Here is a 15,647-nt window from a genome sequence, read left to right on the forward strand (position 1 = left end):
CAAAGTTGACAAAACTTGCTACATGTATTGGAGGTACTATGATACAACATTATTGAAAATCATTAAGAATTTTTCCTTCAGCCTATTCCTAATTTGCATTTCAATGATCTTTCCTAATTAGGGATATATACCGGGATTTACTTGATGAAAGTTGGCAAAACATGCTGTGTACATTGATGATTATACCAGGTTAAAACAATATTGAAAGTCATCTCACATTTTCATGTTAGCTAATTTATAATTTGCATATCTAATGAGCTTTCACAGTTCGGCATATATGGCTTGAAGGACCTGGCTAAAGGTAATTACACTTTCTATATAAAGTGGTGGTACAATGACAGCAGTCAAAGAAGGTATTTTTGCTCACGTGTTTACACACGTGAGCATATGTCGCAGCGATGTCTGTCTGTCTGTCTGTCTGTCTTTTGGTCCGATATCTCAAAAAAGGCTAGTCAGATCAGAATCAAATCTGGTACATATATTCAGTTAGCAAATGGCAAGAACTGATTAGTTTTTGGTGGGTGTGGCCTGCATACGTTTTACTCATTTGCTTAATTAATGATTGTAGAAAAAAACAGATATATACAATTCGATGCGAATTGCTACAAATGTTGATCACACCAAGATATATCAGCAGTGGGAAGCATTAAGGGGTGACATGAAAGATAGTTGCTAATTTGCATATTTAATGAACTTTCCTAATCAGGGATGTATATCTGATTTGACTGGATCAAAATTAACCAAACTTTGTATGTATATTGAAGTTACTATGATTTAACATTATTGAAAGTCGTTAAGCATTTTAACTTCACCAAATTCCCAATTTACATATTCAATGAACTTTGGTAATTAGGGATATATATTTGAATTGACTGGACCATTTTTGGTGAAACTTGCTACATGTATTGAAGCTACTATGATACAACATTCTTGAAAGTCATTAAGCATTTTTACTTCAGCCAATTCCGATTTTGCATATTTAATGAACTTTCCTAATTAGGCACATATATCTGAATTAAGCATATTTAATGAACTTTCCTAATTAGGCACATATATCTGAATTAACTTGATTTTAGTTATTGAAACTTGCTATATACATCAAAGATACTGTGATATAACATTATTGAAAGTCAAAAGACATTTTTACTTCAGCCAATTCCCAATTTGCATATTAAAGGAATTTTCATAATTAGGGATATATATCTGAATTGACTAGATCAAAATTGATGAAACTTGCTATGTACATTAAAGACACAATAATACAATATTATTGAAACTCATTAAGCATTTTCTCTTCAGCTAATTCCTAATTTGCATATTTAATGAACTTTCCTAATTAGGGATATATATCTGAATTGACCTGACAAAAGTTGACAAAACTTGCTACATATATTGAAGACACTATGATACAACAATATTAAAAATCGTTAAGCATTTTTACTTCAGCCAATTCCTAATTTACATATTTAATGAACTTTGCTAATTAGGGATATATATCTGAATTGACTGGACCAAAGTTGATGAAACTTGCTATACACATTAAAGATACTATGATACAGCATTATTGAAAGTCATTAAGCAATTTTTCTTCAGCCAATTCCTAATTTGCATTTTCGATGATCTTTCCTCTGAGATTCACTTGATCAAAGTTGGCAAAACATGCTTAATTATGTACATAGATGATTATACCAGGTTAAAACAATATCGAAAGTCATTTCACATTTTCATGTCAGCTAATTTATAATTTGCATATCTAATGAGCTTTCACAGTTCGGCATATATGGCTTGAAGGACTTGGCCAAAGGTAATTACACTTGCTATATAAAGTGGTGATACAATGACAGCAGTCAAAGAACTTTAATATTTTCATTTCAGCTAATTACATATTTGTATACTTCATGACCTTTTAGAATTAATCGGTGGTGAATATTGTTCATTATGTTGATCATAATACTTTCAATGAAGTTGCAAACATGTGGCAAAGGTTCAAATTTTCACATAACCGGTATATAATGAAACACGTGGGCATTTTCAGTTCATATCTGGTTATTCTAGCTAGCAATTACGTATTTGTATACTTCATGATCTTTTAGAGTTAATTGGCGGTGAATATTGTTCATTGTGTTATAATAAATAATAATAATAATGGGTTCTTATATAGCGCTCATATCCACAAGTTCATGTGATCATATCCACAAGTTCATGTTGATCATAATACTTCAATGAATTTGCAAACATGTGCCAAAGGTTCAAATTTACACATAACTGCAATAATAATGAAACACGTAAGCATTTTCAGTTCATATCTGGTTATGAATATATAATGAGTGTGTTTCAACCAAATTTTAAAATCTTCTATCGATACTGTCTGGTTTTACTCAATGGTTTATGGTCAGTCATATCGTCCATTCAAAAGTTGGTCATTGAAGGACGTGTTTATGAAACTGCGGGCGTGTTATGTTTTGATTGGCGTGAAGCAGTGTTTCTGCCCTGAGAGCTCACAAAGTAAGTATGGTTGCTACGCGACTGGCAGCATGATGCCATCTCGTCGTACTGTTTGCATAATCTCGTGCAATTATCAACCGCGAACAAAGGTCTCAAATAATCTAACACCTATGAAGCTCATTTTTCACACACGTTAGCATATGTCGCAGCGATGTCTGTGTGTCTGTGTGTCTGTGTGTCTGTCTGTTGGGTCCGATATCTCAAAAACGGCTGATCAGATCAGAATCAAATCTGGTACATAGATTGAGTTTGGAAATGGCAAGAACGGATTAGTTTTGGTGGATCTGGCTTGCATACTTTTTGCTCATTTGCATAATTAATGATTTTAGGAAAACGGATATACATAAAAAACGACTGCACACAATTTGATGAGATTTGCTATAAATGTTGATCACCCCAAGCTATATCAGCAGTAGGAAGCATTAAGGGGTGACATGAAAGATAGTTGCTAATTTGCATATTTAATGAACTTTCCTAATCAGGTATATATATCTGATTTGACTGGATCAAAACTGACCAAACTTGGTATGTATATTGAAGTTACTATGATTTAACATTATTGAAAGTCGTTAAGCATTTATACTTCACCCAATTCCCAATTTACATATTTAATGAACTTTGTTAATTAGGGATATATTTGAATTGACTGGACCATTGTTGATGAAACTTGCTACATGTATTGAAGCTACTATGATACAACATTCTTGAAAGTCATTAGAATTTTTACTGCAGCCAAATCCGAATTTGCATATTTAATGAACTTTCGTAATTGGGATATATATCTGAATTAACTTGATTTTAGTTATTGAAACGTGCTATATACATCAAAGATACTGTGATTTAACTTTATTGATAGTCAAACGGCATTTTTGCTTTAGCCAAATCCTAATTTGCATATTAAAGGAACTTTAATAATTAGGGATATATATCTGAATTGACTTGATCAAACTTGATTAAATTTGCTATGTACATTTAAGGCACTATAATACAATATTGTTGAAAGTCATTAAGTATTTTCTCTTCAGCCAATTCCTAATTTGCATATTTAATGAACTTTTCTAATTAGGGATATATATCTGAATTAACTTGACCAAAGTTGATGAAACTTGCTATACACATTAAAGATACTATGATACAGCATTACTGAGAGTCATTAAGCAATTTTTCTTCAGCCTATTCCTTATATGCATTTTCGATGATCTTTCCTCTGAGATTCACTTGATCAAAGTTGGCAAAACATGCTATGTACATTGATGATTACACCAGGTTAAAACAATATCGAAAGTCATTTCACATTTTCATGTCAGCTAATTTATAATTTGCATATCTAATGAGCTTTCACAATTCGGCATATATGGCTAGAAGGACTTGGCCAAAGGTAATTGCAATTGCTATATAAAAGTGGTGATACAATGACAGCAGTCAAAGAACATTTATATTTTCATTTCAGCTAATTACATATTTGTATACTTCATGACCTTTTAGAATTAATCGGCAGTGGATATTGTTCATTATGTTGATACTACTTTCAATGAAGTTGCAAACATGTGGCAAAGGTTCAAATTTACACATAACTGCAATATATAATGAAACACGTGAGCATTTTCAGTTCATATCTGGTAATATGAAAAGGCCATAGTCTACGGACACGACCATGGAACAAAAGCCATGCCGCGTTGCCAGTCTGTTTCTTCTATTTGTCTGTGGCGTAACAAAGGTAGTGTTGAGATGGGTATTGTGGTGTTGCCTGAATATACTCTGGGCATGTATAAAAATAACGCAATTCCTAGATTCCGTATACACTTTTTAACTAGGCCCTCCCTCCCTATAATTTCTCACGAGTCCCTGACACGCGGCACATGCACGTGAATTAGGCTTACCCTCCTCTTCCGCAGCACTCTCGTCGGTGCAACTGTGAGCTCGCACTTACTCCGGATCCGGGCTCCGGAGTCTTGAACGATCACCAATCGTATCACGCCAAGACGCTCCAACTGCCCTTGTGATAACTTCTTTAGGATCGACTCATTCGTCTACGAATTTCTGGAAGAGATGTCCAAGTCCCAAGCCGTTGTTATGGACATATATCTGCTATTCAGACTGATATTATATTGCTTATTGTTTCTAATAAATAGTAATAGTTGTAACTAACTTGGTCATATAAAGCAATATTGCATATATTATTCAGGTTTGGTTGTACATCCACAAAAATGCCTTTAAAAACTGTAAAAAGTAGCGTTATGCTGTTTCACTTCAAAATGTACTTAATTTTAAAATGTCTTTTGGAGCACAGTGTTAAAATTGTGGAATTTTTAGCTTACATATGTTTTTGCAGAATACCTAACCGTTCTTTCACAAGTTATTTCATGTGATTATGTGCATTGGAACAGAAACTGTGGTATTTTTACCAAAACTGTAACATCGTTTATTTGTGTGTGTGTTTTATGACCATAAGTACATATACCTTTAGTTTATATGTAGAAAAATGGATAAAAAATTGTAATATTGAATTTAATTCCAACCTAAACATCCATGGCAAGCATTTTGTACACCAAAATTTAAATAAAATTTCATTGTATTGTTTTGTGAATAAATGAAAATTGAGATCGTTGTGATCGGAATTTCTTGTAGCGTCCGTGACACACTCATATCTTAAGGACAACAGGAGTTATAAAAGATCTGATGTCACAGGCCTAAGTGTCAATAGGTGCCTACCTTAAATAAACAAATTATATAATTACTGTCCCTTGCGTTCACTATTAATATTCCTAAAATATGGAAATGTAGCATCCGTGACGGTGTAGCTTCCGTGACGGTGTTTACTAAATAGGCATAATTAATAGCTATTTTAAACATTTTAAAGCAGTTTATCCACTGACACATATAAATACTGGTGTGTATTGTGTGTACATACATGGTGTTGGGTTACAAAATGTCTTGAAGGCATAAAATTGTAAATTGATTTTTTTAAAAGTAATAAAACACTCAAAAAAGTTATGTTGAGCCTCAACTCTAACACTTAGATCGGTGTTTATTAAGAATGCAATAATTATATTGAATATGTTATTAGAATTCTAGTGAAAAGAACAATGAATTCTGTGCTGTATATGCATTTATTTTTGTGTATTCCATTTCAATTCATTATGTCACGGATGCTACAATAAAATGCAAACATTGTTTTTCAGATTATAAGCCAATCTAAATGTGAAATAACCACCACATTTATTGTTTTGTTATCACATTTTGAATTTCAAAAAAATCAAGGGGGTAAGAAATGACATTTGTGTTAACTCTGTCTCCACCACTTTCACATATTTAGAAGGCAGAGAGTACAGATACATTATAGAACAGAGGTCAAAGGTTGGCAGACTACATCTCTGATCTCCAGCCTTACCTAGATGTGTGTGCGCCCAATCCTGACAGGTGTTAGAACAGCTGCAAGCCATCTCGAAGCACCTAAAATTGAGATGGCGGAAATTCCTTTCAGAACCCTTATCAAAATCAACATAACTCGAGCTGAGAAAACTGCTCTTAACAATCTGTCAAAACACAAACAAATCACAGTAAAGCCCTTCGATAAAGGAAGAGGAATAGCAATTGTGAATACGACAGATTACATTAAAGATAGTAATAGGCAGTTACTAAACACTAACTACTACTGTAAAGCAACGCAGGACGAGATAAACCGTACGGTGGAAACGGTGTATGAAATCATTCAAAACATGTGTGACATGAAAATCATTGACGAGGCGACTTTCAGCTTCCTCAATCCGAAAACCAAACACATTCGCACATCACGTTGGTATCTTCTACCGAAAATACACAAACCCCCACCGGAAGGAACAACCTTTGTCGGACGTCCTATTATTAGTGGCTGTTCCGGCCCAACAAATAATATCTCTGAATATCTAGACTATTTCATCAAACCAATCGTCCAAAGACAATCAACATACGTCAAGGACACAAAAGACTTCATTAACAAACTAGAATCAATAAAAATACCGGAAAATTCTATTCTGGTAACATTGGACGTGGTATCTATGTACACAAACATGCCACAAAACGAAGCCATCAACGCAGTGACCGCAGCGCTGGACTCAACAATTGTACCAGCAAACACATACGTATAAAAAAACCGCCAACAAGCTACTGTCGCTTATTCTGGAACATAACATATTTGAATTCAACAGAGAATACTATAAACAAATCCGTGGGTGCAGCATGGGGTCGCCTTCGTCTCCTCAGATCGCTGACATCACATTCCATGAAACGGAGAAAACCATTCTAAATCTCCACTCCGATCAAATATTCCTATGGAAACGTTTCAGAGACGACATCTTTATGATTTACACGGGAACAGAAAGTGAACTCCAAACCTTTGTCGGGGAGTGCAACATGCTGCACCCTACGTTCAAATTCACATTTGAATATTCTATCGACAAAGTCTCATACCTTGACGTAACGGTCTTTAAAGGTCAGAGATACAATCGAGAAAGAAGGCTCGACTTCAAAACCAACACAAAACCAACCGACGATACGTTCCAATATTTATTGAGAAATTCGTGTCACCCAAGCGGCACTTTTAAAGGCTTCATTAACCCTTTTCCTGCCAGACAGTATTTAGACTATTACTTCCCTATCAGCCAAGTCAGTAAAAAGCGGTATTGAGCCAAAACATGACGTATTTTCACACGCTTGGCTTGGTATGTTAAAGCATCTTTAGTCCAAAAAAATCAAGCTTACAGTCTTTATGTTTTCAACAGCCTTCAAATGTACAGTAGTATGTTAAAATACACCATATGGAATATGTTGTGTTTCATTAATTTTAACCATCTTGACCTGTTGGTGAAATATGGACTTGGCAGGAAAAGGGTTAAAGGTGAACTTCTCCGATATGCTCGCACATGCAACAACGACATGGACTTTATTGAAAAGGTCAAGTTTTTCACTTGCAAACTTCAACAACGAGATTATAGACAAAAAAGATATATCTCGTTCAAAGAAAGATGTTAATCTCACTAACGTTAACCGTCAACGATACCTGACCGATAAAGATAAGGGAATGACATAAGAACAAAACTGGTTTACACAACGACCTTCAGTCCATTCATCAAAACCAGTCAAATCAAACAATGTCTAACAAAAAATTGGAAAATAATAGAAGCTGATTAAACACTGGCTAAAGTTTTTTCCAGAAAAACCTATCATAGCATACAAAAGGAATAAAAACATAAAAGACATCCTTGTTCAGGCACAAATCAAACACAAGGACAAAAATAAACACGAACGGTCCGACAAACAAACCACTCAAAGTTCAGACCACAACATAACCATACTAGCATCTCTATTTGATGAACAATCGCTACTATCAAATTAATATGTGGGATAACAAAACAATGCGAGCGACTGATGAAGGAACCGCACTCTGGTTCCGAAACACCGTTTAGATGAATCACTCCAACACATAACCGTTACTTTCCCCGGGGACCCAGATCACATGACCAGGGTGAAAGCACTATCGATTCACCAGTGCTGCGCCATGTTTCCCCATATCATTAAACCACATTGATTGATTCAATATACCGCATCATTATCAAAGATAGAAAACGATGTGTAAAGTTGCTCTCATTTTCTTATATATACAATACTGCACACTTGGAGATTTTCTTGAGAGTGGAAAGGACATGTAGCTGTGTAGCGTCCGTGACAGCACTCACATAATTGAATACTATGAACACTTCTGTTGAAATTTAAGCCTTTAGTGTCTTGTTTTATCTTGGTTTTACACTTTAAGGCACAAAGCAATGTTAACTTCTGTGTTTTTTGACGTATTGAAAGTTTATTACTGGTATAGACATTTTTCACATACTCCAACTGATTTTTGCAGTAGTTGCTATAGCTTTCTTGTTCAATTTAAAGAAATTGTCAATGTTTTGACACTATTTTCACATTTAAATGTTTGATAGAGAAAGGTTTTGGAGAAAAGAGAAAGAAAAAACCAGATTGTTAATTGCTTTTTATATTTCAAATTGACCTAACTTTCAAGTTTGATTTTGGTAGCGTCTGTGACAAAATTACATGTCATACTAAACAGAAAATATTTTAGAAAGAAGTTCATTTTGATTACACTGAATGGTATTAATATTGTTACTATAGCATGGTTAATCATGACAATAAAACTTTTAAGTACAGCATACCAGAGGAAGGACATAGAGAAGTTGAAAGTCCTATTAAAAAATATATTCAATATTGTTGTATTCTCACTAAACTTGAGGTTGTGTTTATTCATGGAAAAATTAAGTAAATCATACCAAGTATAGCTTATTTTAATGCCAATATGCATCTTTTATATTGTAATAACATAAGAAAGCATTAACAAATCATTGTTTAAAATTTTATTATGACATTTGTGTTTCATGTACAACATTTCTGTAGCGTCCATGACACTGCGTCGACCATATAAAACAATGTGCACTGTGGTAATACTAATGACGTTTGCTTCACCAAATTTTAGGAAGATATGCCCATACCATAACCTTTCAACATATTATTTAACTGGACAGTTATCATGAACTTGAAATTTTGACCTAAGTGACACAGTCTAGCGCATCCTGATTGTGACTGAGCCGTTTATCATATACAATTTATTGACCGTAATATAAAGGCATTGTCTATTCTTATATTGATGTCACCTTATTATATATCAACAGTACCTTATGATATATTGACACCACCTCATAATATAAAGGCGTCACATAATCACACATTGACACGACCTAACCATATACAGGCATCACTAAATCATATATTGATGTCAATTAAATATATATTCATGGTACTTTAGCTATGATATACTGATACCACCTCATAATATAAAGGCGTCACCTTATCATATATTGACACGACCTTATCATATAAAGACATTTCTAAATATATATTGATGTCATCTAATCGAATACAGCAAATAAACCTCAGAAGGCAGCACCAGCGTTCCATAGTTCTCGTTCCATTCACTCTGAAATCTGTTCAGACCAGTGTGTCATTGAATGATACTTATATTCACGAACAGTAACATTTACAAGTATGATATCTAAGACCCACAAATTCAACATAATTTATGCTTTAAATTGCTAATTGTTATCATCGAGGGTAAATTATATCCTCCCATTAACGTTTCTGCAATCTGTATTCAGTAAATACTTCCACATAGGTAACTTATGCCAACTTTCATAACTACAATCACTTGCAGAATGAACTGAAGATTTCTGTGATTTTTACAGTCGCATTACTATTAGTGGAGATTTCATGCACAGGTATCCCTGGACAGGCTAAACCAGATGACCCACATTCATGTTTGTGGTTCACAGATTTAAGTGAAGTCAGGTAAGAAAACATTAGTAATATCGGTATTACCTTACAAAGACTGTTAAATGTGCACATACGGTATATCTCTATCTCTTTCGTTCAGAGTTGTTCATCGAGTGCTGTTGAAGACTGCAATGGCACATGGGTAGAGTTACAATAGAAGTATTACTTATTTTTCACATGATTAGTGAACAATCATAATTTTGATAAATTCCACTTAGCATGAATTCTATCTTGTTCATTTTGCCATTTTGTTCATAAATTAAATTACATTTAACATATCCATGTAAGAATTTACCCAGGTTAATAGACAATTTAGCTGCAGAGGGTGTCAAATGTCTTGGCTTACACACATTCTATAATAGGAAACAACATTGAAGGTAATATTGTTGAAGGCAGTAACATTCAGTCTGATGTAATACTAAACAGGGACATTTTCTCTCAGTGTTTTAGATGTTGCGATGGGTATTTCAAAATCAATTCTGCTGACCTGTCTGAGAACTGTATCGGTAAGTTATGTGTATAATTCAACTCTCAAAATATTTGTTCAATATACTCTCATGACCTGCATAAAGCTTACTAGCACTGCTGTCACAAATACCTAAGTATTACCGGTATTCATATTAAGCAATTAAACTTCAGAATTTTCAAGGCGACATATTCCAACATCTACAGATTAACCATATTCTAAACTTTTCTATGTTTGTGAATGAGATTATCTCCATTTGTACTCTGTGTTCTAATACTTTTTAGTCCCCTGGACGAAGTCCATGGGGACTTATGGTTTGCGTTCCGTCCGTCCGTCCGCCTGTCTCAGACATATCTGAGCCAATTCCTTTCAAACTTGGTACAAGGATAGTATACTATGGGATACATATGTCTGTCCATTGTTTTGGTGTTCCTCGAATAATTAGTGCTAATTTGCGTAATTAGTGATTTTTGAAAAAGAGCTCTGTTTCTTAGGAGACTGCACCAAGTTTGATGAAACTTTGTACACATGTTAGTCACACACAGCTCTAATGGCACACAAAGACATATGTCAGTGTTGTGTCAATAAATTGCTAATTTGCATATTTTATGAATTTTCATAATTTCCCTAATATTTCAATAAATACTGACTCAAATTTGATGAAACTTCTTACAGATGTATATACTTCAGAGCTGTAACTTTGTGCAAAGACATTTAGCAGGATCATGTCAATTAATAGCTAATTTGCATATTTGATGATTTTTTGTAATTAGGATGTTATGTCAATAAATACCTACTCAAATTTGATGAAACATGGTACAGATATTGATATACCAGAGCTGTAACAGTGTGCAAAGAAATTAAGCAAGATCATGTCATTTAATTGGTAATTTACATATTTAATGAATTTTTCATAATTCTTACTATATGTCAAGAAATACCAACTCAAATTCATAAAAAATTGGTACAGATATTCATATACCAAATCTGCAACTATGTGCAAAATAATTTTGCAGGTCATGTCATTAAATTGCTAATTTGCATATTTTATGAATTTCTGTAATTAAGGAATGTGTCTCGAAATACTGCAGCAAAGTTGACTTAACTTGGTAAAGATGTGGATCTCAAAGTGTTGTAATTGCAAACAAAGACATCCTGCAGTATCTCGACAATCAATTGCTCATATGCATATTTGATGAACTTTCCTAATTAGTGTGCTGTGTCCAGAAATATTGCACCAAATTTGATGAAACTCGGCACAGATGTTGATCTCAGTGTTGTAGTAGCATGCAAAGACATTAATCGTGTCATGTCAATTAATTGCTTTAATATTTAACCAATTTTTATAATTAAGCTGATGCGCCAAGAAGTACTCCATCAGATTTGTTGAAATTTGGTATAGATGTTAAGCTCATGTTGCTTTATAACTGTGTATCAGAACGTTTATCAGTGTCATGTTAATTAATTTCTAATGTGCATATTTAATGACTTTTCCTAATTATTATACGTCCAGAAATCCTGCATCAAATTTTATGAAACATGGTACAGATGTTGATCTTTCAGTAGTGTAAAAATGAATAGTGACATCCTGTTGATAAATTATTCATGACGGGATACTCCCATCTACGAAAAAAAACAGTGCACAAGAACCCGAGAATTGGGGCTTATTCTCTGGAATTTAATAATTAAAGTTATTTGTTATCTTGTAAGCTGTTTGCTATATGTGACTAGAGATAGCAATTATGCAAGTGTATAGGGACGAGGTCTGTGCCTTATACACTTCACTCATACAGATAATCGTTCCCCTTGAACTTCTTTGAACATTGTGCCCTAATTTTCACAGAATAAGACCTATAAATATACAATATATATCTCAGGTACTGTATGATTTGATTCAAATCCAGGTAATGCAATATGTGGATTAGAACATAGACCCTGGAGAAATACCGAGGGTCTATGATTGCAACTACCATAACGATGCAGGACCAATTTCACTTCTAATTTGCTAATTTGATATACATGCACACTATAAGGTAGAGTAACTGTGGTCATAGTTACCCCTACAATCATTCCCTAATTTGTATGTTCAAAGTCCAGCAGCTGAGAGAGGTAAAAAATAAGGAAATAGTTGAGGCTAGCATAAAGTAGTACCGGCCAAACAATTGGTATCTGAAGTTGTTGACTCAGTGTTATGTAATGTCTGATTATATCTGATATAACTACTTTAGATTGTATTATCAGTGCAGAAAGAGTCCAAAAGATGCACCGTTTTTTAGATGCAAGTGTATTGTAATGTTATTGAATTATTTCATGACCTTTTATGATTAGGGTGGCAGCTCAGATTGGCTGAACAGGGAAACATAATGTTTGTAAAGAGAGATCTGTATTCTAAATGACTACACTAAATCTGATGACACTTGCTGCAGATGTTGATCATACAAAGATTTACCAGTAAAGAAAGGCATTTTAATTTTAGCAGTATCAATAGCTAATTATAGGAAGTCTTTTCTGTACTGAACATCATGACATTTTTGGTTCACATCTGGTGTTCTGACTTTTCTATGTCAAGAGCCATTACTCAGACATGCATGGACCGGTTTCTTCCATATAAGTTGAATTTGACAGTAAACATGCCAGGGCATGGCATACCTAATTCTGTCCAACTTGGTAAAAGGACATAACCCTATGCCACTACTTGTTTACAATCAATTCAATAAGGGCATAAGTCACAGACAGAGCTTTGGTATCCACATTCCTTTTCCATGTGCATCTTATCGACTTCAATTTTCAGTCACTTCAAGTGACAAAGTCCAAATTACAAGGGAGACTATGTCATTGTCAATGACTTGTCTACATTGGAGCTCTGTGTTTTCGCTTCTTGTGATTGTCTGTCTGTCTGTTTTGTTTTACTTTTGTACAGCATGTTCCAGTGGATTTTATGGTTTTAACTGTGAGAGTACCTGTTCTTGTGAAAATGGTAGTATATGTGACACAGTTGATGGTTCCTGTATATGTTCTGCACGATATTTTGGAAACAACTGTCAATACTCCTGTAACTGTCAGAATGGAGCCACTTGCATGTATGACGGTGGATGTTTGTGTGTGGAAGGCTTTTATGGAAAGTTATGTCAGAAAAATTGTTCATGTCCTGACAAAAGTTTGTGTAATAGTAAAACAGGAAAGTGTATATGTCATGACGGTTTCTATGGAAGCTTATGTTTGCCTTGTAACTGTTTAAACACCGAACAATGTGACCCGTTTACTGGCCTCTGTTCTTGTAAACCTGGTTACTATGGTGAACTTTGTGACAAAGAGTGTTCTTGTTTCAATGGAGCTTCCTGTGGTAATGATCCTTCTGACGATTGTAAATGCTCATCAGGCTGGATTGGTTCTGAATGCACTGATTGTGATACTGGGATTGTTAAATCACATTACCTTTCATTTTGTGAGGACAAGTGTTTGCATTGTTACAATGGTCATAGGTGTTCTGTTGAAAATGGTGATTGTGTGTGTTCACCTGGCTGGCAAGGTACAAGATGTGATAAAAAATGTCAGCCAGGTTTCTATGGTAATAATTGTTCAGAAGTTTGTCAGTGTCAAAATGGGATGTGTGACCACGTGACTGGTATTTGTCAGTGTGAAAGTGGATGGACTGGTCAACATTGTGAAGAGTCCTGTCCCGATAACTGCGTAGTGTGTAAAAGTGACATCTGTACATCTTGCAAATCTGGATGGACTGGTGAACGCTGTAGCAATAGCTGTAAACCTGGTTTCCACGGTGACAGTTGTCAAGAAATGTGTACACGATGTAGTTGTTCAACATCTTGTCATCATGTCAACGGAAGCTGTCCTAATGTTGTCAGGTAGATAGGCTGTGCTTTTTGAGTTAATGCCTTCATGCCTTGTGAGTGGATTTATTAAAACTGTATTTGTTAATTGTTTGGACTGATTCCATCATTTCATAGGAAATAAAACAATACTCACAAAGTGAGTGGCATAATTAATTAAGGAAAAAACAGATAAAAACTATTTGTTGATTGTAAGGAGAATCTGGATTTTCAGTATAAGTGAATGGCTTTGCTGTAAGTATGGGAGGGATACGTCTTAAAATACCTTTTGGAGACTACATTGAGGGAAAACTGTTTGGGAATATATACGGTATTTCTAGGTGCGAGGAAAATAAATGCAAACACCAGAATGCAAGAATATGCGTGGAAATTCCTTTTCAACTCGAATGTCAAGTTGGATGGATTGGACATGTCTGTGACATCAAAATTACCACGACAACTACCAAAGGTACAGTATACCAGTACTTAGGTAAAGGTCTATCGAATTACTATGGTTAAATTAATGCATCAGCTACAACATTGTCTCATATTAATTAATCAAAGCTATGGGTGAATCTACGATAGCTGTCACCATCAATTCAGCTGTTTAGGTTATGGATTTGAGGGGACTGCTTGAAAAGAATTATCTACAAGGGATTCAGGATAATAATTTTACATTCTACCACACTGTGCTTCCACGGAAACTGTCACAAGACTTTCCATTCTGCTATTTTTTGGTCAACAACTCTTGCACAACAAATCCTTTTCATATAAAAATACCGTCAAGGACAGTGTGCTCACATTCGGTTTGAATTGGTCCATTCGAGAAATATTTAAACCAGGAAAAAAAAGAATGACAAAAGCAAATAAGGTCTCCAACTTAGGTACTGGAGGTCATCTTTAGGAACATGCATATCAACTTCTATAGCAATGGGACAAACAGATCCTAAATACATAAGCAAAGAGAAGATTTGATAAAAAGAAAAGGTGGGTGTGGGTAAAAAAATGTACAAGGGATCTGGTAAAAAAGTAATGCTACCTCATCAATCTTCTAGACCCTACCCCCTCCTGAATATCAATGTTCCATCCCTTGGTATTACATAACTCCCAATGACAGGAAATGTATGTACAACCTTGGGGAGTTTTTAATTAATGCAATGAGTGTTATCATCCTAATGTAAACAACACTTAAGTTGGTTACAGATAGTGAAATGCCTTCCACTGTGGGCGGTGATTACAACATCTGGAATTATCCTAGATCCAAATTTCTCATCAGTTCTTGTATGTCTTACATAGAAAAGTTGCAAAAATTGGTCCGCATTGAAAAAATTCACCTCAGCTTTGTTTTCTGGATCAAATTTTCCTACAAATTGATACCAAATATGACAAAATCATGTTCACTGCCTTCGAAACTGTCTCACAACATATCCTGGGTTGGTGTAGGTCATTTAAGGTCACAAACTGAGAAAAGTACCTAAAATATA

At 34.6% G+C, this 15,647-nt stretch overlaps 1 protein-coding gene across 2 annotated transcripts in view; it reads right to left on the reverse strand.

Moving 5' to 3' along the window:
* Positions 1-15,647, reverse strand: part of LOC139125050 (ras-related protein Rab-13-like) — a 178,082-nt gene that overhangs the window by 131,441 nt on the left and 30,994 nt on the right. The window lies entirely within an intron of this gene.

This window comes from Ptychodera flava (assembly GCF_041260155.1).
Source record: "Ptychodera flava strain L36383 chromosome 23 unlocalized genomic scaffold, AS_Pfla_20210202 Scaffold_24__1_contigs__length_23054250_pilon, whole genome shotgun sequence".
NCBI classification, from domain to species: Eukaryota; Metazoa; Hemichordata; class Enteropneusta; family Ptychoderidae; genus Ptychodera; species Ptychodera flava.